This window comes from Ochotona princeps, chromosome 15 (genome assembly GCF_030435755.1).
Source record: "Ochotona princeps isolate mOchPri1 chromosome 15, mOchPri1.hap1, whole genome shotgun sequence".
In the NCBI taxonomy this organism is placed as follows: Eukaryota; Metazoa; Chordata; class Mammalia; order Lagomorpha; family Ochotonidae; genus Ochotona; species Ochotona princeps.
The window spans coordinates 20,088,801-20,113,391 of record NC_080846.1 but is presented as its reverse complement, the minus strand read 5'-3'; the positions used below and the strand labels follow the sequence as shown (position 1 = coordinate 20,113,391).

Here is a 24,591-nt window from a genome sequence, read left to right as displayed (position 1 = left end):
TATAAAGTAAAAACATCCAATCTGCACATAAAATGAAATTTTACTACACTTGCCAAGGAGGAAGAGAAGAGTGTGTCAGGACAAAACCAGGAGAACAGAACTCTACCTGGGTCTCTCATGTGGGTAGTAGGGGCTTAAGCACTTGAGCCATTGTCTCCTACCTCCTTCTGTGTGTCAGGATAGTTAGTATTTTTCATTTCCTTAAATCTTCTTTCTAAAAAACTTATAACACGTATGAGAGTATATTTTTAATCACACTGCCAGCTCCTCGCAGGAAAGGAAAAAAGATTCAGTGTGATTATATCAGGTTCTCTAAACGCATGCTGTCTCTCAAAATCAGACTTAGACAACATAAATATGCCTTGTACTAGGCTGGGAATAAGATTTAAGTTTTAAACTTACACAGATGTTTAAACCCCAAAATCTTGAGTTAATGGTACTAACAGAATGACAATTTAATGCAGTCCTGATGTTTAATAGGTGAGGTTAGCAGGAGACCTGGGTCACGGGGCGGGGGGGGGGGGGGAAGTAGGTTATAAAAACCCGGCATGGGGCCCAGCCTCTTCCTGCTTGTTGGTCTGCCATGCAACCCCCTGCCTGCCTGTTTTCCAGTGATCATCAGTACCATTTTTATCAGGGGTCAGTGCACTGTGGCTGCCCAAGTTGGACCTGACAAAACTGTTAGCTCAGTATATTTTTATCTTTATAAAGTTAGTTTTCTCAGATACTTCATTGTAGTAATGAAAAGCTAACTAATGCATACTGTTAATTGGTTCCAATATGCATTTAGGGAACCAAACTGAATCGTATTTGTTTTAGTAGAGGCATTTCTTTAGCAAAGGCAATTCTTAGAATTTGTCTTTGAATGTTGGGGGACAGGGACCCCCTGAGAATATTCTTGTTAACATGCAACTAATGGAACTGGAGAGCTAGCTTTGTGAGAGTGCCTTCTGCTTAGATAGGTTGTGCCTGGCTGTTTCCTTGCTATCACTAACTTGAAAATGGTAACACTTCTGAACAAGCGGCTGTGCATTTTAATTTTGTACTGGGCTGCTCAAATTATGTCACTAGTCATGGGCTGGCATCTTGGTCAGCTCTCTGTGGTGGGTGATTATTTGGTCATGGAGAAGCAAAGTGGCTGATAACCATGTTGCTCTCTGGGGATGAAAGCTGAGATCCTGGCTTACTAAATAGTGGAATATTTAATTCCCCAAGTATTTAATTATTCTCTAAGATCACCCTGGATCTGATTTAAGATATGCTAATTGGAGAATACTGGTCTACATAAGAGGAAAGAAGTGACAGGCACTGATACATATTTTTGGGTCTTATATTATTTTCCTTTTTGCTTTGCCTGATATTTTGTTTTAGTCAGTTTAACAGTTCAGTTTTTATAATAAACATCAGAGCAATTAAATAGGAAATAGCATTTCCTTTGAACAGGAATCAGTACCTACTATTTCCACTTTGATGCAAAGATTATATTTTGGTTATCTTTAGTAAATGTGGAATGCATTTTGTAATTTTAGCACTTTGTTTTGGCAAGTTACTAGCATGCTAAATATTCTCTACAGTGTCAGATGAACTAGTACATGTCAACAGCCTTAAGTTCGTTCCGTGATACTAGCACCTGCCTACCTTGTTTAAATTCCTTAGAAACCTTATTTAGAAACTTCATATGACCTTTGGTTATTTTCATCTTATTCATCTGCACTTGCTTTTGACAAGCAGATATGTAATCTTGATCACATCTTTTGCAGTTATTTCTTCCATTGAGCTTTATAGCATTACCCTGCAATCTTTGAAATTCTCTGCTGAATTCTTCAGCTCTACTCTGGCATTAAAGGGGCAGAAATTCCAATTTATGTTGCAGTTTCTTCAAAACCATTTGCCTCGATTTATGTTACTCATTTTTCCTAGTCCTAGATACTTTCTGTTTTTTAACTTTCCAAATTTCATTGACTATTGAGTTTAAATTTGGAGTTAACCAGGAGAAAATTCTGGTGCTTCCACAACATTCCATTTTACAGAGATGCTACTGTGCTGCTTCAAACCCAGCAGAGGGAGCCCTAGTTCATAAACTAATCTCTGGAGCTGTTTTGATGACTCAGAATGAGTAGTTTATTCCTGAAGGTGGGTTTTATCTTCTATTTATTCATTTTTGCTGGTCAGGAGAAATCAGAATATGTGGTGATTGTGTGTGACAGTAAAGAAAGAGGCAAGTTGGGAGATTGAAATTTTAAGTTATACTTGAAATGTGAAAGATACATTACAATTTCTAAAGGAAGATAACAAAATTGATGGAGAGAAGCATTTGGTGTTCAGATTTTGAGAAGGTGCTTTCATGTCAATGCATAAACCACTTTTTACTTTTTCTAGTTAGCTGGTTTTCCCTTTAAAACTTTTCAGATTGAATTCTTATGCATTTCCATTTCTTGTGATTTTTATACTAGAGCAATTTCTCACTGAAAGCTTTAAAATTTTTCTTTTCTAGTCCATTACCTCATGGATGTACATGAAGCATCTGATTGTACATCTCATGTAGAAATTCCTGGTGGTGGTGAAGTTCAGGTTAGTGTTTATTCATTAGATCAGCCAATTAGTCTACCGACTATTCAAACAGTATTTATTGAACTTTAGGTACTATATGAGGTACAGTGTGTGTTTGTGTATGTGTTGTGTAGGGAGGAGAATGTAAATCAGGGTGACAGGATGAAAACTTTGCTTTGCTCTCTATGATCTTAAATACAACTGAATATGTAAATGTGTTTCATGAAGCACAGATCATTGTACAATCAAATGTGAAGCAGTAGCTTAAAGTACCCACAAAGTGAGCATGGAATTTGTTTTCAGAGAAGAGATATGAAGTAGATCCCTATAGCTATTAGAGTGAGGAAGGCTTCAGGGATGGTGAAGGCTGAATGATGACTGGTTTTATGCACATGGATTGGAAGAGTCTTCTCTTATGGAGCTGCAGGGTAGAAAAGACTGTGAAATCTACCTGCATATCACATCATACTATTTGGGTTTGATTTGCTTCTTGACTCAAATTTCCTGCTAATGTAAACTGTGGGAGGTAGAAGGTGATGGCTTCAGTAACTGGATTCTTGCTGCCCTCATGGGAGACCTGGGTTGAGTACATGACTCCCAACTTTGGGTTTGGCTCAGGACTGACAATTAGGAAGTAAGTTGGTGGCTGTGTTTCTCTCTGTGTCTTTGTGCTTCTAAAACAAACTGGTTAAATTTTTAAAATAAAAAATAAACATGATGATATTTATATAGATGATAATAAAAGAAAGCCTATGAGAAACCAGCATGGTTTATGACAAGCTCTGGTGTTTGTGTGATGTACATCTCTAGAGTATAGCATTCATACCAGGTTCTTTGTGAATGGTACTCCTTGGGCATGTACAGGGCTGGAGAAAGAACTCTGGAGTTATTGGGGTTATGTAGACTATAAATGTCTGTATTTTCTAGCCAAAAAGCACTGTTGAGAGGAATCTGTAAAGAGACAGTGAGCATATTGGGTGCAAATCGAATTGTATAGTAAGATAGCCTAGATTTGTGTCTAGGGCTTATCAAGCAATCACTGTGTCTGAGGATAAATTTATTAGCATGTTATAGCTTACTTCCTTTATTTCCAACATGGCATGGCAATAATAATAATAATAATAATAATTCCTACTACATGAAGTTATAATGGTCACTGAGATAAAATGTCATCTGTATAAAATATGAAGAGAGAATAAAGATGGCAGAAAAGGGTAAGGACACGTTTAAATGGACGAAGAAACATTTAATCAGGATGAAGCAGAGAGGACACATTCAGGAAATAGGAGAGAACAAAACAACAGCATGGGGATACCTGGAGACAGGCAGACACAGGAAAGCAGCGGACACAATGAGTGGTGTGGCAGTGACTGATACTACAGCAGCGTTCAGCAAACGGTGATCTGAACTCCACCAGCAACCAGGTGGGAAGGGATTTGCGCTGGGAGTTTGGGAGGTGAACCCAGACAAAGAACTGTCCATCCTGCTGGAATGTTTGATTTGACCAGGAGCAGAGACAGCAGCAGATCCCAGAGAGACGATGAAGAACAGGTGTATTTCACAGCCCAGTCAGCCCACTAGAGCTTCATTGGGCACCATTTTGCATAAAGAGGCAAAGGCAAGGGAAAGGACTGTGCATACGCTGAGCTGGGAGTGAACTCATTTCTGACTCAGTGAATTGCATCAACCTGGCACTCTACAGGTTCCACCCAAGACAGGTCTGGGTAGCCCTCAGATCTGACATCCAGCAGATCAAGAACTCTAGTAGGGGCATGTCAGGCACCATGTTGTACAGTGTGGCAAAAGCTTTAGGACTGCAGGGGACAACAATGAACTGTGTATGTGCTGAGCTTGCAAGACCTCACTGGATTCAGTGGATTGCACTGGTCCTATAGCAAAATAATACGGACCGTGGCAGCTTATAAATCTGCCCCAAGGAGACGAATCTGATAACCAGAAGTACAATGACCAAGAGCAAAAGAAGAGACAAAAGCACAATGAATATTGAATATTCTCCTGCAAAGGAGCAAAACCCTAGGCCAACCTCAGGGTTAACTGAGGAAGACATCAAGAAAATGGGGGACACAGAATTCAGAAAACTCATTTTAAAGTTTCTGATCAACAATGAGAGGCACATACGGGAGTTCAAAGAATTTAAGGAATATGTTACACAGGAAATAGCAGCAATAAAACAAATCAAGGCTGATATATCAGAAATTAAGAACACAGTAGAGCAAATTAAAAGTACAGTGGAGAGTCTCCAAAATAGAATGAAGCAAGCAGAAGAAAGAATTTCAGAATTGGAAGATATTTTCTGTCACCAGGAGAAAGCAAACGAAAAGCTGGAAGTAGAGCTGGATCAGGCCAAAGCAAGTATTCAAGAATTGAAAGACACTGTTAAGAGGTCAAATATAAGAGTTATGGGAGTCCCGGAGGGTGCAGAAAGAGAAACTGGTTTTACAAATATATTTAATGAAATAATAGGGGAAAATTTCCCTAATCTAGAGAAAGAATTGAGAAACAAGATCCAGGAGGGGCACAGGACTCCCAACAGGCTTTATCAAAAATGATCTTCACCACAACACATGATCATCAGCTCTCTTCAGTTGAACATAAGGAAAAGATCCTTAAATGTGCACATGAAAAAAATCAATTGACATATAAAGGAATGCCAATTAAACTCACAGGAGAGCTCTCACAGGAAGCTCTACAGGCAAGAAGAGAATGGAGTAACATCTTCCAGATTCTAAAAGAAAAAAATTGTTGGCCTAGCATAACATATCCAGCAAAGCTTTCTTTTGTCTTTGAAAATGAAATTAACTTTTCTTTATTGTGGAAGAATTTAAAAGAATTTACCTCTTTCAAACCTGTGCTACAAATGATGCTTCAAAATGTTCTCTTGACAGAGAAGAGGAATAGCACCCAACAAAACCAAAGACACATGTGAAGAACATCCTAGTAAAATGACGACAGAAGACTAAATCAATGAACAACCCATTCCTAAAGTGACAGGACCAAATTACCACCCATACATATTAACCCTGAATGTAAATGGCTTAAGCTCAATCAAACATCATAGATTAGTAGACTGGATTAAAATATAAAACCCATCTATTTGTTGTCTAGAAGAGACACATTTCACCAACAAAAATCAGTGGAAGCTATATCTCATGGATTTTCATGTTTTTGTTTTTGCTAGTTGCATCTCTTCAAAACAGTTTATTATCAAATTCCTCAATTACTCATAGATCATACAGAAGCATCATTTTCTTGAAGGTTCTTGATTTTCTTTTTCATTTCTTCAACGACACATCAGTCATTTAGTAGCATGCTATTTAACTTTATGGTGTTAATTTCTTTTTTCTTCCTGTTGTTTTGTTGTGTGGCTTTTCATTTAAGGGGATTAACTTCATGGCATTGTACATTTCTATTTTTCTTCCTATTGTTTTTGTATTGTGACTTTTCATTTGAGGGGATGTACAGTAACTGTGAAATGGAGATTAACATATCCAGATGTGAGGATACAATGTAGTATGCATCTCTACTTCCAGACAAAGATGGACTTAAAATGAAACTGTTGACTATATGTTGACAATAGGATGCTGGCTCTCTGCCATTGTCCATGCCCGCAATGATGGACATATGACTGTGTATGAAGAGGTACATTACTAGTAATGATATAGGGGAACTCAGAGGGGGGGGGATGTAGAGCGGATAAGGAAAATCCCAGAAGCCTTCTTTCTATTATTTTAGATGATGTTTCCATAGTTGATCAGGGTGGGAAGGATCTGGGGTTAGGGAGAAGTGGGTGTGAACATTGTTTCCAAACTTTCAATGTTTTCTTCCTATTTCTGGGGGAAGGGGGAGTTCAACATCTTTTTAAAGAATCATTCTAACCAACTAGATTAAAAATGTTAAAACAAATTATTACATAAATGCAAAGACTGGAGATGGAAGTGGAGCAGTGATTGCTAATGCCTTTTCTTTTTTTCCATTTTTAAAAATTAATTACATTATGTGACACAGTCTTATAGGCACTGGGATTCTCCCCACCCCTCCCCAAACCCTCCCCCCATGGTGGATTCCTCCACCTTGTTGCATTACCACAGTTCAAATTCAGTTGATATTCTTTCATTTATTGCCTTTTCTTGTTGCTTTTGTTTTCTGAGTTTGAGATTTGTGTGTGATGTGTATGTGTGCATGCCACTTTCTGTTGTGTATAATTCAGCTGATCAAAACAAATTCTTAAATATGCTTTGTTGAAGATTAATGTTTCTTTTATTTTTATAATCATTCTTACTGTATTTGATGAATTACTGTATTTGAACTTTTTAAATTCCTGCTGTGCAAACTTTTATTTTCTTTAGGAAAGCATTATACATGTAATTAGAGTTGTGTTTATCTTTTGGAATGTAGGATATTTTAAAATGATGGTATAGTAGTGATTTGCTATAACTACATGATCACTGTGTGAATAGTGAGTAGTATATTAAATATCCAGAAAAATATGAAAAATATATACTCATACTGCACACACAGAAACCTCCAAATCTTTGGGTTTAATGTCAAAAACAAATCTTTAAATACCTAATAGAAAGTATAGATGAATATATTTTAGACAGGAAGTAGGAAAATATTCTTATATTAGACATAAAACATTTTGAGTATGAGACAAAATTTTTACTGTGTTAAAATTATGATTGTAATTCATCAGAAGATCCTGTAAAAAACAGAAGTCCAGGCACAAACTAGGAAATATTAATACTTACAACTGACAAGGAAGATGTTAAGAACACAAGTCATCTATAAATTAGAAAACTGGCAAAATTTGTGAATGAACATTTTTACAGAAGAAACTAATAACCAAGAAAAATATGAAGAGATACTAGTTTTATCTACTAGTGATCACAAAATTCAAATAAAGACAATAATATAATGACATTTTAAAATCTTTTTTGAACCAAAATTTTTGAACTATGAATATAGAGGATAAAGGTCTCATTGGATGTTTTTTTGCTGGTAGAGCAAAAATTAGTGCAATCATTTTAGAAAATGTTAGAAATTCTGCAGAAAAATTTAGTGTTCATATGTTAACCCTGGAATCTAGACATTCCACTCCTGAGTGTTCAATAAAGCTCATTTACAGGGGCAGCTATTTAGTGTAGCAGACATATGGTAGAGTTGTTAAGAAGCCTTATGAGTGGGCAGACACCATTGGCCTGTGTTGTTCTTATCCTGTATAGCAGCACTGATTCAAATCCTGGGTGCTTTGCTTCCAAAAAAGTTACTTACTGAGAGGCCCTGGGGAAAACAGTGAAAGATGGCTTGGGTGATTGGAGTCCTGCCACCCTTGTGGGGGGCCTGGATGGAATTGTAGGCTTCCGGATTTTGCTTGGCTCAGTATTTGCCATGGCAGCCATTTGGGGGAGTGAATCAGTGGATGGAAGATTTCTTTCTCTCTGCCTCTTCTGTTCTGTATCATTCTGCTTTTCAAATATATGAAATAGATGGATTTAAAAAAATAAGCCCATTGGATTGTCTACATCCATTATTGCATTGCCTGGGTTTGATATCTGCCTCTACTCCTAATTTTAGTTTCCTGTTTATGAGCCAGAGTTATGCTTAGTCTGATTCTGTTCACCTGAGATACAAAGAGAAAGGAAAAATGACATTATAACTCCTCTAAATACACGAATATTAGTGAAATTCAATATTTATGTCTAAGAGTACACAGAAGCTACATTTTGTTGCTATTTTCTGTGTTATTTATCAAGGTATTTTTGATTACATGTTATGGAAAACATTTTTAAAAACTCGTTTCAAGCATTTAGAAATATTTTTAAAAATGACTATCATAGACGAATGATACATAAGAATCATATATACTTCATTTTCTTTATGCTCACTTTAGTTTTATTCCTTAAGAAATATAATTAAAGTATTGTCTAAAACTTAAATTTTTTAATGTAAAAGTATTCAGATTTCATAAAGGTGAGACAGTTGAAATGTTAAGCATCTAAATGATGAGCCTAAACACTTCTGCTAGAAACATGAGAGATTTCAGTCCGAATAATTTGAGTCAGTCTGTGGAATTCCAGATCTAAAAACTTACTAAAATGTATATCCTAAGATACATAAATTAAAAATCTTCAGAAACACAAAATTGGAAACATCATAGAAAAGCAAAATTAAATCTATTTGTGAAGGACTGCACATATATTACAGTGCAAATTTAAAGAGTCCACACAAGATCCAAATACAGAAAATAATCAGTAAAAAGGGGTTCATCTTCTATAACAACTACTAGTCTTTAGAATTTGGAAATACTATTTTATAGTGAAATCAAGATATTTATTCACATCTAGTTTATGTGCTTGACTTTGACTCAATGATAGACTGATGATATTAAGTGACAGAAGAGTATTTTCTCAGCACACAGGAGGCTAGGAGTCCCAGCTCAACGCGTTGGCAGTGTTAGCTTCTCCTGAGGCCTCTGTCTCGGCTTGTAGATAATCGCTTTCTGTGTGTGTGATCAGTTGTGATACTGCTGTGTTCTCATAAAGACGTATTCTCTTAGGGCCCCACCCTAACAGCTTAATTTAAATTTAATTGCCACCCTAAAAACCTTATTTGCCAATGTGCTGTGCATTCTGGAGCTCTTGGTATTAGGACTTCAATGCAGAGTTAGGAAAGAAAGAAGCTGACATGATGTGCCTTGGGCCATCACTTATGACACCTACATGACATGTGGAGCATCAGTTCATGTTTTGTCTACTCTGCTTCGAATTTGCCTCCATGCTAATGTACCTGGAATGCTAATGGGGGAATGGTCTAAGTGATTTGGGTCCCTGCTTCCTATGATGAGAGCAAGGTGGAGTTTCTGGCTTCTTGCTTCAGCCTGTCCAGACTTGGCTATTTTGGAATGAGCTACTGGAAGAAGAATGTCTCTCCCTCTGCTATTACGCCTTTCACGTAAATTAAATAAAATCTTAAAAGCAACAATTGATTTTAGGAGAAACACAATTCAGCCCATAACAACAATCCTTTCTGGGATTATGTTTTCCATGACTTAGATCTCGGATGAGTGTGTGCTGTCTTCAAAGCCCAGTTGTAGGTATTTGAGACAGCAGTGAAGGTTACTTAGATGCCTCATAATGAACATGAGAAAGCAGTAAGATCACAAATTAGAGGAAAAATGTTTACTCTATTAGATTTGCAAATGCTATCATCCTCAAATCTCTGCCACTTTTACCAAGGTCTAAAGGCTCCTGCTTCATTGTTTCAGAAAAGTAACTGCTGTGAAATCAGTAAACAAATCCCTCACTCCTGAGTCTAGAATATACTGTATGAAGTTGAGTACATGAAAGCAGATTAATTGAAAAAGAACATTTGTATTTAGATGCATTTGTCATTAGGATAGTTGGTTGTGTACTCATATCTGGAGCCACTGTGTTTTTCTGAACATAAGGTCTAATTTAATGCTGATGATGTGTCTCCTTCAAAGATAATCACCTATACTTATTGCAGCATGGTGTCAATGTGAAACTTGGATATACCACACTGTATAAATTTCAAAACAGGGGCTCATCAGTTGTTTTCATTTGCTCCAGTATCTGATTTAGAAGCTAATTTTTATATTAAGATGCTGTCTTCTTATGTTAGCTAATCATTTATTTTCTCTTCCTACTCTTTTCTGCTGTTCCCTTGACTCTCATTAACTTGGAAGGCTCAACTAAAGGAGGAGGTAGAGTAACAAAAAGGTCAAATGATTTTATCAAGGGCATGCATTTGGCACATTGAATAAGGCAACACTAAGGATGCCTACATTCCATGTCAGCGTGCCTGGGCTTGAATCCTGGCTCTTCTCCCAGTCTCAGCTCCCTGCTTATGCACACTCTGGGAGTGCTTGATTTCCTGTCACCCATAGGAGACACCTGGATTGGGTTTTTGCCTCCTGCCTTTGGCCTGACTCAGCCCTTTTTGTTGCAGGCATTTTCAGAGTGAACCACCAGATCAGAGATCTCTGTGTCTGTTTCTCTCTTTCTGTCTTCCAAATAGATTAAATGAACAAAACAATTTTGCTGATTAAGCCAGCTAGACAGATATGGGCCAGTGTCCAAGGACAAGAAAGGACATGGGGTGTCTGAGTGGACATCATGGCAGGCAAAGATTGTGAGGATCAGATTCAATCTGTAGTTCCTGCATGGTGGTACAATTAAGCACCATCCATATCATAGGATCACATGCCATCAGGGAGTCTGGGACTATGGGAGGGGCGATGGGAGGGAATTCATCTTTAAATCTATTGAGATGATCTTTCTACCACACACTCATAAGCACAAATGCATTGAAATCAGTGTTTCTTGCCCACCTGATTTCATAGTCTGTGAGTTGGGTCTGGTGCTATGCATTCCATATATTTTGGTTTAGATACAACGACACCTGCTTGCAAGCACTGAAAATGATTGAGCTGCAGCATGCTTTGACCCAAGGCTAGAGACTCACCAAATGTAAAAATCATACTGCAGCTCTTTCATATGCTGTCATAAATAGACAGCCAGCCAGTAGAGTGTAGAGCACTGGCCTCCAGCAGCAGCAGGAAGAATATCTAATACATAAACTTAGAAAATGGGGGACTGATGGGCTCGGCAGTGTGGCCTAGTGGCTAAGGTCCTCACCTTGATCCCATATGGCTGCTGGTTCTAATCCTGGCAGCTCCACTTCCTCTCTATCTCTCCTCCTCTCAGTATATCTGACTTTGTAATAAAAATCAAATAAATCTTTAAAAAAAAATGGGGGACTGAGAAAGAGGTAGACAGTCATTCTGCAAATGGGAAGGAAAGGCATGGCTGTTTTTACTTTCATAATATCCTGATCAGAATAAGATTACTGATTTCTAGATTTGGAATTAAGTTGGCTATTTTCTGTTTTTACTTTATGAGGAAAGAATGTCTTCAAGGAGATCAGTATATTGAGAAAATACCAAAAAAAGGAAAGGTATTATATTTAATTTAGAAATTAGCTTTGGCATAAATAATTAAAGTCACAGGCATTTATTTCAGTTAGCCCATAATGAGATCAGTCCATTTTTAATTCACTGAGGCTTTTGAATTAGAATAAAGCCCAAATAAGACCTATGACAAAAATTACTGAATAAATGTAAAGTTCTTGAAAGAATCTCTGGGGAATCTTAGTGTTACAAATCATAACAAGACAAGTAATTTGTATAATTATACTTGTGGTTCTTTTTATAAACATGCCTGGTAAAATAACATAAAAGTCATCAGCTTTGGCTAGCTGCCATCTTGCGCCCATGCGTGTATGCTTCATCTCTGCTACTCCGTCGGAGACCCCCTGAGCGCCAACCCAAGTCCCCCATACGGTCCTGTTTCCGCTTGGACAAGATGAAAGAAACCATTATGAACCAGAAAAACTCGCCAAACTGCAGGCACAAGTGCGCACTGGTGGGAAAGGAATTGCTCGCAGAAAGAAGGTGGTGGTTCATAGGCCAGTGACAGCTAATGATAAAAATCTTCGATTCTAAAAAAATTATGGGTGATGAATATCTCTGATACTGAAGAGCTGAATAAGTTTACAAGCCAAGGAAGAGTGATGCACTTCAACAACTCTGAAGTTCAGGTTTCTTTGGCAGCAAACATAGTCGCTATTATAGGCCATACAGAGATAAAGCAGCTGACAGAAATGCTCCCCAACATCTTGAACCTGTTCACTGCAGATAGCCTGGCTAGTTTGAGGAGGCTGGTTGCAGCTCTACCCAAACTATCTGGATGGAAAAGCACCACTTACGCTGGAGAGGATGGTGATGATAAAGTTCCAGATCTTGTGGAGAGTTTTGATGTAGTTTGCAAGAATGAGGCAAAGTAAGTGGAGTCAGCTTCCAAAGAAAGTAAAACTTGAGGAAGTTATTGGGAACTGCTATTTTATATTATGACTGCTTTTAAAAATTGTTTTATCAGATCATGAGATCTGATAAAATTTAGATCTTATGTTATAAACCCAAGCCTCTTTGATAGTGCAGCTCTTTCCAGTTCCTGCTTACATACAAATCATTCTTTGCAGCTAATAAGCTGAAAAAGCCTGGAAATAAAGTTTGAAACAAAGATTAATGAATTTCTTTGACTAATGAAAAGCAAAACAAAAGAAAAACCATGGGCTTTGGATTCGGGTAGTTCTGATTCCAAGTCTGGCTAATTTACTAGCTAAGGGAGATTAGACATTGCATTTTATTTTTCTGTAAAGGGGAATATGAGCATAACTTCATCATACGGTTATGGAAATTAAATCTTTTTACATTATAAAGATGCCTGGTAATGATATTAAGTTTTATTTTTGAAGCTCTGACCCATAACATAAAATATTCCTTGTTGGCTTAACCAAGTATCTTCAGTTATTGAGGCATTGCATCCTTCAGCAATTTAATTCTCTTATATAATACAAACTTTTGATATATAATAAACAATTTCATATAGAAGCAAATTTAAAGTATCATAAGAGACCATGAAAAGACTGTGCATGAAAAATGAAGCTTTTTTGACATCATTCTTTATAGATTCATAAGCAAACAGAAAAAAGAAGATAATTTAATAGATACTAATGATAATATTATAGTAACAAATGCTGAAGTAATGTGTATTCTATTTAATACATTCTGATTTTAGTCAACTAGATTTCTAACCAGAATGAAACTATAGGGACTGGCACTGCAACATAGTGGATAAAGCTGCTGCCTACTGTGCTGGCATCCCCTCTAGGCACCAGAGCAGAGTCCTGCCTGCTGTACTTCCCATCCAGCTCAATGCTAATGTGACTGGGAAGGCAACAGAGGATGACTGAAGTGGTTAGGCCCCTGCATCCATATTGGAGACTAGGATGAAGACCCTGGCTCCTGGCTTTGGATTGTCCCAGCTCTGGCTGCTCTCTGGCCATTTGGGGAGTGATCCAACAGGTGGGAGATTTCTCTGTGTCTCTCTCTCTGTACCTCTACAAATAAATATGAATGAAATAGTGAGCTATGAGATTACTTAGAGATTAAAGAGGAAGCTGTTATGGATTTGCACCACAATAGGTGTGTGTTTAGGGGGTGGGGAGCAAGTGGCTCCTGAGCTCGCGACCCTGAACTAGCTTCTTACCCCACAACATAACCTTAGTTCATTTCTATAAATCCTTAGATTCAGGTGATCAAGGCTAAAATCAAGAAAATTTAGCTTTAAACATTCTTCAGAACCAATGCATTAAAATATTTACATATTTGAGAAATGATGTGTTTGTTGTTGAGGAAAGGGGGAATATCTTTCATCTGCTGGTTCACTTCTCAAACAGCTGCTGAATCCAGGAGTTCAGAACTCTGAGCAGGTCTCCCACATGGTTACAGAGGCCCAGGTACTTTCCAGGTACATTAATAGAAAGGTGGATTTGGAAGCAGAACAGCCAGTATTTGAGCTTACATTGCAATGTGCGTGTGTGTGGGGGGGTTGGTGTTGTAGGTGGCAGCTTAATTCACTATGCCATAATACCAGCCTGCATGATATTTTCTAATTTTTGAGATAGAGTTGGTTTATTTGGAAAAATTAAGTATAAGCCAAACTTAGGCCTCTGGTAGGATTCATCTGGTTTCCTCTTTAGAAATTTTTACTAGTTTAAATTTTCATTATTTTGGAGAAATCACATATATATATATTTTCCTATAATGTTATTATCTGATTGTGACCCATTGTCAACATTGATTAATTGTTGGAGGTGGATGGAGAAAATTAGATATTCTACACTTTTTCCTAAACTGGTAAATGATGTAAAATTTTGTTTTACTTTCAGTGTTTATTAATTACTTTTATTACTGAGGGTAATTAGAGCGAAGTGGAATTTAACAGCTTAATCATATGCAAGGAAATCAGTGAATGAGTATTAAGAAAACAGAGGGTCTTCCACTGATTTTTGGACCTTTGCCAATCAGGGGAGTTATGGAGTGGCAGACAGTAAGGTAGTAAGGAGGTTCTGCTGAAATTTAGTGGTACATGTGATCTTTGGGAATGAAACACCCTGCTGCAGGAAAATTAGGCTCTTTTACAAATCTCTCAATTGCTGCTGTGACTTCTGACAGTGAAGCTATTTTAACTTTTAATTTGCTTAAAGACAAACCAGGCAGCTGTCTTCACAGTGGGATATGAAGGGAGAGTGTTGGAGAAATGACTCCTTTTTTCGTGTAAGTTAAAGGAAAACACACCAAGAAAAGTTTATTGCTACTCTACAAATGCTTAGGCAGTGTCATCCCTGGTGTTTATCTTATGCTTTCCTTAAGTTTTCTGGACACATTCGATTCTGGGGAGATTTTAGATTTGATAAGCATTGATAGATTTGATAGGTCAGGAATTTGAACTATGTTTTTCCTTCTGCCTTTCTCTCTTTCCAGACACAAGAGATCTTCTGGGTGAAGTTTGAGTTGGGGACTCCACATAGTATTTTCATTAAACCTTTCTTCTGTTCTTTCCACTTTTGTTTTTTTATCATAGTGTTTTGCTTGTCACACTGAAATACATGTAGCAAGAACTAAGATTATAGCTGTTTTTCTGGGAGTGGGAACTGTGTTAACAGCCTGGTAGATGTTGCGTGTGATCTCCTAATGGCAGAAGCCTCTGGATGCTTCCTTTTGATGTTGCCCTCCAAAGGTCTCATCAGAAAGCATTACTTGCTGCATTGCCCCCTTGTGACTTCTGGTGGTTTTCTTTTATTTGACTATTGATTGGTATTACACATCGCTCTTAGAGCATCATCTAATGTTAGCATTATCAGAGCACTTAGTGGAAAACTACTGTATATCAGTACAAAGTTATTAAATAGTTTGAACTATGTGTCTGGAATGCATCATTAGCCGAAGATGTGTTCTAGCTGCATAGCTGACTTGGAGTTTCGGTAAGTCTAGTAATTTAACTTATCTTTAGCATACATTTTGTATTTTTTAGATCAAGATGCATTATTTAGATGAATTTGAAACTCCTCTTCATACTCAATATAATACATTTTTAATGGCTGATAATTGTATAGATAATCTCATACAGGGGAGCAAATTGCTTCCCTTTGCTTATCATTACAAATTTACTTCTGAACAAATTAAAAATGTAATCATCATCCTTGTCAGAAATGGGCAGGAAAACAAAGGTTCATTAAGCATTTGCTGTTCCCTGGGTGAAATAAATTATCAATAATCATGAAGTCCATAATGTATGTGGTTTAGCATGACATCTTAATTTGCGAAGATTTAATGGCTTAGAAGCTGGTTTTGTTTTGCTCTTTTTGCTTTTGCTTTTCTCTTCTGGGCGCTTGCAGCAGTCATATATCTTTTGCAAATGAGTTTGTATTATGGTAATCACACCAAACCTGTTTGGAGTAAGGATTAATACAAACCTAAAATAAGCCTAATTCTTCCAGTTAAAAATAGACTTCTCTCCTTTTCTTAGAGCATTTGCTTTAGAAACCTTGTAATTGGAAGGACTTGGTTCTCTCTTTGGAAGTATATAAATCCTTTTGAAAGCAGAGAGGCCTTTTGTCAGGTTTAGGACCCAGGAATGTCTTCCTTCAAAACTGCACAGCCATCTGCTTGAAATGTAAGCGTCAGGGAGTTGGCTCCCTTTTCTCCAGGTTTCTCTAAGAAGGTGGGGGGTTTCTAGAAGAGGGTGAGTAAGCCTACTCTAGCAAGCAACTTGAGCCAACAGCTCCTTCCTGCTATTGAATCAGGAGAAATTTGTTTCTTTTCTGGAAGAAGCCAGGTAGGTGACAAAGAAAACCACCTTGATTATCGGGTGAATTTAGGATGAACTGTGTGTGACAAACAGTACTGTCAGAGTCCTCTTGCTAGAGACTAGTTACCGTTCATCTTCAAAACATATGTAATGGTTTGTGTCTGCTCAGCTAAATAACAGCCTCTTTGAGGACTGCTGGTGATGCCCATCACATTTCAACTTAATGCTTGTTTTCAACAACAAAGACGTTTTCATTTTTACAGATTTCATTGTTGGAAGATGTTTTTGATTTTAATTCCAGTTCCTCAGCAATGGTCATGGGCTGGTATAAAAAACAATGCTTTGCCCATCTTGTGCTTTAATTATGCACTGCTTTTCCTTCTTTAATCAGATGTTCAATGCAAAGAGAACCCTAGTGGCTAAAATCATTGAGGATTAATCAGTATTATGTAAAAAAGAAAACAAGACCATTTCATTAGCATTTTAGTTTTGTAAGAGAATAGCATTCCAAATTCAACTGTGAAAGCTATTGTGAGATTAGGATTAGTTCAATGGCACATTTGTCACTTTTTTCTTTAATTATTACTTAATACATTCTCTCAAACAATCTATTTTTAGGCTAATTTTATTCTATTAAAGTTATCACTATTCATTTTAAATAGAACTTTCTTCCAATTATACTGTTGTAGGATCCTGCAAAATGTTAAACTTGGCATTGCTAACTCAAAGGTGACTTGTGGCATAGGGATGATTTATGCCTGTGGAATTGCAGAGGTCTAAAAATAGGGCTTGATGTTACATTAATATGTGCTGCAGTACATAGGCACAATAGGGTCAGAGGAGGATGGAGTTTCATCCCTAACTCTGTTTTCTTGCTTTCATTTTTGCATCTGAGCAACACCTGAATAATTGGAAAATGCTTGTTTGTATCATTTCCTATCAGTGCGTGCTGTCCAGCCCAGCCAGCTCCCAGGTGTTTATGAGGAATCATGTAGTCTGTTAATAATCCTCCTGCACAAGTGTACTTGCTGGTTTAATTAGAAGATATCCTTCGTGTATCGGACTGGACAATAGCAGATCGTTGCTGCCAGGTTCTGATGGGGTAAGTGTTTGGCTTTGACCTGAGGAGATCAGCAATGAATGTGTGCTGTTAGACATACAGCAAATGCTACGGATGAGAAGGAGCCTCTGTGAGCAAGGTGAAAGCTGGCAGCTCTAGAGAAGTAGTCTTTCTGAATGAACAGCAAGGAAGAGATGAGACAGTATTTCCTCTGGTGTCCTTTTCTGGTTTGTGCGAGATGGCAGTGCTGAAGGGTGCTTTTCTAAAGCCTTGGGCATGAACTCTGATAGTTGAGAAAAAATAGTATAAATAAGTTAATACAACTGCTGCAAGCAGGGTTGGAAGGGCACATGGGCATGAAAGACCACAGAAAGAGATACTGAGATTGAGGATTGTACTGTCCCAAATGTATGTGGGAAACAGGAGCTTCTGTCCTCATTGGAGGGCCAGTGGCAAATGGTTGGTAGGATAGGTAAAAAAGATGACTGAGCGACTGTTTTCAGGAAGTCCAAATGTCTTCTTTAATGAAACATGCAAGCTGTATGGTTTGCCTAAATATCGTTAAGTCAGTAGCCAATTTTCCCTTTACCGTAGTATATTTTACTTAGAAATTCATTTCAAATAAGATACAGTATTAGCTAACACTGTGTTAAAGGTTTTGTTCCTCTTCTGGAAGTAACTGTGGAGCATCCTTGTAAAACCATGGATAGCTGATACTCTTCTGACATTGTGGTTGCAGGACAGTCCCCAAAACTAGTTACCATAGAACCCTGAAGCCTGGGTCCACTTGACTGACACACAGAAAGGCTATAACTCACCTCAGGGTGATGAAAAAAAGTAGATATTTATTACAAAGCACAGAGCCATGAGCCAGGCAGCTGTTTAATTCACAGGCTCTCCACAGAGCTACCAGTGAAGCTAGAGAGATTGAAATCGAGGCTGAGAGAAGCGTGTTCAACTTATTTCTGGGTGTTGTTAAGTTGTGTGTGTGACCTTCTTTTGATTTGTTAGTGATGCTGTGCTCTTTTAGGAATTTTTATGATGACTAGATGGGGTTATGTGGCCTTGGGGGTAGAAGGGAGGTTATATGTATGTGACAGTTACCTTCTGCTTCAAGACCTGGAATTTACCTGCTTTGATCTGGGATTCTTCTAAACAAGTTCCTCTGGATGATACTAGTCAGCAAGTTTTTATCCATCGGTAAAGCAGATGACTTCTTAAGTCTGTTGATTAGTCTTGTAGCGGCAGCTGAAACATTCCAACAATTTGGTAAATTCCTTTTGATAAGACAGGCAAGGATACCTTGGGCTAAGGAAGATTGACAAGCGGCTGGGTCCTGTGTCCACATTTTAGGGGTTCAGTCCCACTATGGATGAGTAGCTAGCCAATACTGGGAGTTTACTGGAAAAGATCCCAGGGATCGCCATCTCAGCAATGATTTTACATTCCTTTGTGGCTTCTGCATTGTTAAGGTGTAACAATGTGGAACATGTTATACTAGTCACCAGCTGCCAATTTAAATACACATCCAGGAGAGTAATTTTCAGGGAGTATTAACTGGATTTTAATGCATGTTGATGTTTAGTTTAATCATGACCTTTAAGTTACACTTTTGGAAGAAAAATATCTTATAATTTCACTATACGAATTGTCAAGAAGTCAAGATACTATGGCTTTTTTTTTAATGGACCCAACAAAATATTTTTAAATCACCCACAACTTCTCCCTGAACCTAGGCTGTTCAACTTAAATTCAAGTAACAGCCTGGTGAATATCCCCTGAGTACTTACTTTTAATCTCTCTGTCATATTTATAGAAGTCATTATATAAATATATACATATATACATATTAGACAAAGCACTGGGATACTGAGAAAATGAGAGAAGAAAGAAACTTGTTATGCTTTTGGAGCTAATTATGCAGCAAGAAGCAACTTGCTCCCACTTGCTCTGCATGACAACTTGCTAACCAGGAAACTCCTACTTGTCCTCCAAGACCCATCATTGCTGTGGCCTCTCCTCCCTGTGAGTTTTTCTGCACTCTGCTTTCTCGCCCTCAGTAGAGCTCATTCTTGTCTCAGCACTTTTTTTTTTACCTTTTGTTAATACTACTATGCATTTTAAAATTGATCTATTTTGGTATTTTCCTCCTTCCTTTGGCTGTGAGATGCTAAACTTAGTGTTAGACTGAGAGTAAGTAGTCAATATTCAGCAAGCCTGGAGAAAAATGAAAGGGTTTTCAACTTCCAGAAATGGCTCCTTCTCACTTTGTAGAACTTTGTACGCCAGATGGTGATGGTGCAAGCTCTGAGTTGCTCTCATATGAACATGACTGCAGGGCTGCAGCTTATTAGATGCGGAGTTGTTTCAGAATCTGCTTGCATCCTTTGGTGTTTGCCTTTAGAATGAGAGCTATGTTTGAGCTTTTGGAAGAATTAACTCTTAGTCTAGGAAAACTTGAGATCCAAATATTTTGTAATATTTGCAACCACGTTCAAATTTATGGTAGATGTGGTTATGGATCAGGGATACATCAGTTCTTTACATACATGGCTCATTTAGGAGATGGTCTGATAATTTGGGTCAAATCTGCTTCATCAAATTTCTGTGAAATGGAGGCAAAATAAAATACCCTTTGATGCCATGGAGCACCTTGCACTTTGCAGTCCACATGACTGGCATCCTCAGGGTTGAAAGGCACACATGCACAACCACATGAGGTAGATCTGTTGCTTATGGAATTAATAATTCATTGCATATGGAATACATAGTTCAGTGTCTGGCTTTTAGGAAACACATACTTTCATTTTTATAGTAAGGTTGCTTTTAGGATGTCTGCATGGGGTAAGAACTGTGATATGGGCCATGATAAATAATATTTTCAAATGATGCTAAGAGGTGGGTTAAAGGATTGAAACGCACTCTATTTGGTAAATCATTGCTACAGTCTATGTTTAGAAGTCAGAAAATTTACCAGAGATTCCAAATCAAACTAAATAAATGCATAATTATACTTCTTTTTATATATTATCAGATGATTTTTTGGTCTTTAAAGATTCCTCTCTACAAGTAGTACTTTGCTACAAGTAAAGAAATAAACCAAGGAGCTCCTGATTTCATAATTCCAAAGACCTGACTCTGAAATTTCATTGAACTTTTGGGTTCTTCTAGAATTTGACTGACTGTTAATAAACATGTAGTAATTTAGCTATATAAGTTTCTTGTTTCTAATCTAGAGAAAATTGAAAGAGTGAATTTTAAGGACTGTGTGTATATATTTGCATGTGCAAATATTATTAAAAAGAGGCAGTGTTTGTGATATAACACACAGTAACAGCAAGTGTAATAATAAGTTTGCCTTGGAGGGATAGCAAAAAACAGTGGAAGGGAGAAAAAAAAACCATGCTAATAATTATCTCTGAGACATTAACAATGTGTAATTTTTAAAAAAGATTTATTTAATTTTTATTGGAAAGTTAGATATACAGAGAGGAAGAAAGACAGAGAGGAAGATCTCCCATCCCTTGGTTCACTCCTCAAGTGGCCGCAATGACCAGAGCTGTGCCAATCCAAAGCCAGGAGCCCGGAACTTCTTCTGCATCTCCCATGCAGGTACAGGGTACCAAGGCCGTGGGTTGTCCTTGACTGGTCTCCCAGGCCACAAGCAGGGAGCTGGATGGGAAGCGGGGCTGCTGAGATTACACACAGTGCTCAAGTGGTATCCCAGTGAGGGCAAGGCAAGGACTTTAGCTGCTAGGCTAATGTGCTGCGCTCAATAATGTGTATTTTAAGAAGACATTTAGGGATGGGTATTGGATGTGACATGCCCACATCCCATGTCACAGTTCGTGAGTTCGAGTGCTGCTCCTAACTCCTGTTTCTCACTAATGTTCATCTTAGAAGGTGGCAGGGCATAATGTAAGTATTGGCGTCTCTTCTACCCACCTGGGAGATCTCAATTGAGATTTTGGTTCCCGGCCTTGGCCTTGGCCTTGTCTAGCCCTGGCTGTTAGACATTTGGAAAGTGAACAAGTGGATCAGAGAGCTCTCAGTCCCTAAGCCAGGTGTCGCTTACAAGTGGTAGGGAACTTGATACTTGAACCATCACCTCTGTCTCTGAGGGTGCATTTTAGCTGGAAGCTGGAATCAGGAGCACAGTCAGGACTCACATCCAGGCACTCTGATATGGGTTGTGGGCATTTCAAGTGGCCTCCAAGAGTTTGCCAAATGTCTGCCTCTAGTTTTCTGATCTGTAAAGTGAGGTGATACTTTCTACCGGGCAGAGGTGTTTTGAAACTCTGACATATACTTTTATGTCAAGTGGAGCCAGGCAGGACTGGGCACATTGCCACCTTTCAGTGTATTATTTACCTTCTTTTCTGCTTGGCAGGATTTGTTTTTTTTTTTAAATATTTAACTGTCATGGACATTTCATTGCTTTTGTAATCCTCTGGAGATCATATTTATAGTGTATACTTCAGAAAATAACTGGTCATCGAATTCTAATTGTAAATCTTGAGTTAGGTAGGTACTACTTGCAGGTGTGAGTCGGTAGTGAAGTACTAGGTGGTCTAAGATTCTGAAGACTTCTTATTTTCTAGTTTTGTGTAGTTCCTGAAATGTTAGAATCTCTTAGTATAAAGAAGGAAAGCTAAAGCTACTGATCACGCTGTTGTGTTGAATGCACTGTAATGTAGTTGGGATAATGGTTCTAGGTTGTATTGCAGTCCACTCTTTTTAATTTACTCTTAGGTACTTCTTGCCATTATTACATTTATTATTGATGTGAAGGATGTTCTAGAGGCTTATGATATCGATTAGACAGAATGTTTCTCTATTTTGTCACCAGTTTTTGCTTCTTATTACCACCACCAAGATCAAATGGGCAGTTTTTCCTATCATGGAATTTTTTGAAAATGGTTTATTTACTTTCAAAGTCAGAATTAGAGAGAGAGAGAAAGAGAGGGAGGAAGGAGGGGGAAATTTTTTCTTTTTTACAGAGGTAAAAGATGGAAATGGAGAAAGTTGTTTAAGATGTAAGCTTACAACTTGTTCTGCACATTTTGTTGTGTGAATTAAGAGCAAACTGGCTGTAAATACAGGCTTTTCTCTTCAGCTTAGGGAAGTGGCTCCCTCTAAGTTTATAAGAATTGGGAAGAAGGCCAGCAAACAGGCAGCATACCAGCTGAAAGGGTGGCCCCTTCAGAGCACCCATCATCAGCTGACAGGTACAGCGGGTCCCAGAGATCTCTGCATAAATGGGTAATCCCTCTGCAAAAGCAGGTCAAAACTTCCATTCCTATGATGGGAAGTTATCTCTGCGTGGTCCTTTAGATGTCACCCAATGTAGCCACTGGTGCCGTGAGCTGGAGTGTCCACACGAAAGCCAAGGAACTCCTGGGTCCTAGCCAAATCTTCCAACTACTCTATAGTTCAGGTTCGTTTCACTCTTTCAAGAAACCCATTTCAGAATGCTTTATTCTACTCAACCTTATGCTTTAGTCATCTGCTCCAAGTTCAGTTACTGATGGCACATCTTCTGATTTAATCCCTAGATCACTGCCCTGGCCAGTATTAGGCCAGGCTGAAGCCAGGAGCCAGAAGCTTCATCCAGGTCTCCTGTTTGTGGATGACAGGTTCCCAAACACTTAGGCCATCTTTTGCTATTCCCTCAGGCCTTTAATATGGAGCTGGATCAGAAATGGAACATCTGGAACATGAACTGGGTGTCGTATGGGGTGCCTGTGTTGCAGGTGTTAACCCATTATACTACAATACTGGCTTTTATCATGGAATTTTTTAAGGAGTCTTTTGCAGTATGTGTTGGATTGAAGAATATTGTGAAAGCTACCTAATTTCCTTAAATTTATCTATAATACATGGTGTGTTTGGTAACCTCAAGTGATCTTATGGTTTATTAGATTTATTAAACAAGGTTATCACTTTGAGGAGTGCAATATTTGTGTGGATGCTTAAATTCTAGTAGCCATTTTCCATTTTAACCATTTAACCATTTTATGGTTAAAAATTTAGACTCTCTGGGGATCTTGTTGATTCTTTGCTTTTGAGATACATAATCAGTCTGAAGCCAAAATTCACTTGAATGTATAAATTGGTTAAAAATGATTCCCCATCCTTTGTAAATTAGAAATAAATCTATTTTAAAAATATAGCTTTGATCATGAAAAAAGTTTCCTGAAGCTCTGTCTCAGTGCAATATATAATTGTATTGGAATTAAAATGTCAGGATTGAAAAAATTCCCAAGTAATGCCAATATATAATCTATTTTTGTTATTCATGTACATTGCCATTAATTTGTCATTTAATTACATGTAGTTGAAATCTTCATGACAATCAATATTATTGTCTTGATAAATCTTTAGAAGCCACACAAGAGTGGTTCATGATAAAAATAGGTAACTTCGTTCATTATATTCTATCAGAACACATTTCTGAAGATGTTTCTATAAAATTGATAATATTGTTGCAAAGGAATATTGTTGTTGGATTGTATTCCTAACCAATGACTGAAAATCAGATAAGCCATAGAGATAATAATATTCAGTATAAAAGAAAATTATTATAATCAAGTTCTCTATTATAAAATAGTAAGTTTGTGTATCAATCCCTATAAAATATCTATAATATGCTGTGCATGTTGATTGTAAAGATGATATAAAATCTTTATATAGCAAAACTTGCATTGATATGTAAATTAAATTAAGAATGAATTCCTGACCAATAATTAATAGTAATCATTCAATTAATCATGATATGCATTATATGGAATTTGGGGAGAGGTGGTTTAGAGGCCCTATGTCTCTCTAAAGAATTTTAATTATTATGTTCCTTTCTCTGTGATAGAATATGCTGGCTTTGTATGCAGAGGTGTAGAAAAAATGCTGCTGGCCTCAGAGTCATTTCCTAACTGTCACAAGAGTTCAGTACACTTATAAATGAAGCTTATTTGTTTATTCAGTTATTGAAGAAAAATATACTGGATATATGTCAAACTCGAGGTCCTGTTATACACATTTGGGCTACTAGAATTTGGGGAGAAGAACAGAAGCCAGTAAAGGAAGTTGACAAGGAGTAAACAGGAAAAGCAACTGAGTTTGGTGTCCCAGAAGTTAAATAAAGAAGAAATTTCAAGACATTTGTACTAATCATTTGTTTCAAATAGAGTGGAGACTAAGAACTGACTATGGGATTTGTTAGCATGGAGA

General features: G+C 37.6%; 1 protein-coding gene and 1 pseudogene across 7 annotated transcripts in view; both read left to right on the top strand.

Moving 5' to 3' along the window:
• Positions 1-24,591, top strand: part of TAFA2 (TAFA chemokine like family member 2) — a 395,137-nt gene that overhangs the window by 66,177 nt on the left and 304,369 nt on the right. The gene's annotated exons all lie outside the window — the stretch shown is intronic.
• LOC105941695 (transcription factor BTF3-like) lies at positions 11,955-12,519 on the top strand (annotated as a pseudogene).